The 1,792-nt window shown below is 42.3% G+C and overlaps 1 non-coding gene across 1 annotated transcript; it reads right to left on the bottom strand.

Annotated features, from left to right (window-relative positions):
• Positions 1-1,251: 1,251 nt before the first annotated feature.
• On the bottom strand, positions 1,252-1,323 carry Trnat-cgu. Its single transcript has one exon. It is a non-coding gene; the product is annotated as a tRNA-Thr (tRNA).
• Between the last annotated feature and the right edge of the window lie 469 nt (positions 1,324-1,792).

Genomic DNA, 1,792 nt, shown 5'->3' with positions numbered 1-1,792 from the left:
AGAGAGAGAGAGAAAGAGAGAGAGAAGAAAAGAGAAAGCTGCGTCATGCAGGGCGCTGTTAACCCCTAACCAACGCAGCACTCGGTCATGCACCCCCGATGCGCTATATGCTATGCAACCCTCGGCGGAAGGTGGCGGTGGCACCGGCGGATCGATCGCGCGCGCACGTTTCTTCATGTCTCCGGCGTAAAAATTAGTATTCCGCTCTCGGCATCACGGCAGCAGCGGGCACTGTGAAAACGGGAAAGACGAAGGGGATGGAGAGTAGAAGGCAGAACGCCGAGGAGGCGAACATTCCCAGGAACCCCCTCCTCCCACGTCGCGATTCCGCTCGTATAACCCCCGTCGAACCCTCTACATGCCCCTCTCCGATCTCTCTCGCTTTGTACTTCTCACTCTCTCTGTCTCTCTTTCAATCTTTTTCTCTTTCTCGCGGTTTTCTTGCTTCGCGAACGTTTTACGGAAACGACACGACGTGCTGTTCGGGGTAACTCTCTTGAATATCGAGAACCGGACCGGGTATCCTCCCCCCATCTCGGATATACGTGGGTCGCATTCGTGTCCGAGACCGCGAATGCGGACCGAATGTCGATTCGTCTTCTCCTCGCTCTTTCTCTCCTGATCTCTTCGGCTTGCGATTCGTTTTAATTGCCGGAGTTTATCTCGTCCTTCGCAATCGGAATATCCCTAAATCGCTCCTTTATCGCGGATTTAGCCGATCTAGCGCTATTTTTCTCGCTCTTTACACTTTAACAAAGATACATTTTTTTGCTAGAATAGAATGGTTATTGATCTGTTAACAGCACTTCTTAATTAATTAAATCATAAATATAAAGACAAATTAATTTTATTATTTAATCTGCAATAAATTAGATTAAAAATGTGATATTGTTGAAATTCAATATTAATGTTTCTGAATATTTGCGTAGATTTTCAGATTTTATATATATATTTTTTCTATTAAAAATTTATTTTAGAAGAGTCAGTAATTCGTCGAGACAAAGGTAAGAAATGAAAACGATATGCACACTGAGAAAAAATAAGTCAATTTTAATAAATATTTGTTCAATATAAAGAATGATATTGTTAAATTAATGATTCTTGTATCAAATAAATATACCTCTGTATTTTTAATAAATATTTGACGTTATTCAATTAAATATTTATTAAACTTGACTATATATTTTTCCTCAGTGCAGATTGCGTGAAACATTGTAGAAAAACATTGCAGAACGTTGAACAAAAATAATTTGCCTCCTGTGAGGTTTGAACTCACGACCCCTGGTTTACGAGACCAGTGCTCTGCCACTGAGCTAAAGAGGCTGACGTTTTTCACTCTTGGTCGACAGTTGATACACCACGGACGCTTCAACTATTTCGAATTTTACCTAAATCGAGTCAAGAATACGTAATTGGTGCATATGTATTACGTATGTTAATTATATTCTATCAACGTTAATAATCTCCGAGCATTTCGATTTAATTCTATTGTCGAAACGTTGTTTTGTCTACGTCGCTTCACGTTTAGACGTTCATGTCGCACCTTTTTAAAGAAACGATTTGACGGCTGTAGCAACGATGAAGCTCATGGAATTTCCAAAAATAATATTCGACCCACAAATCACGCGTGACGCAAAGCAGATGTCAGTTGCCACTTCCCGTTTCGCGCGGGCCGTATCTACACAATGAGCCACGCTTTCGGGTGTTCCTGTACGGGGCAGGGGGGAGAGGGAGAGAGAGACACGTGCGGAATCCCCTTTCCCTACTTTGGTCGAAGAGGACAGATGTCGGG

This window comes from Atta cephalotes (assembly GCF_000143395.1).
Source record: "Atta cephalotes unplaced genomic scaffold scaffold00671, whole genome shotgun sequence".
NCBI classification, from domain to species: domain Eukaryota; kingdom Metazoa; phylum Arthropoda; class Insecta; order Hymenoptera; family Formicidae; genus Atta; species Atta cephalotes.
Note: the sequence above shows the minus strand (reverse complement) of the source record. Positions and strands in the feature narration are given on the sequence as shown.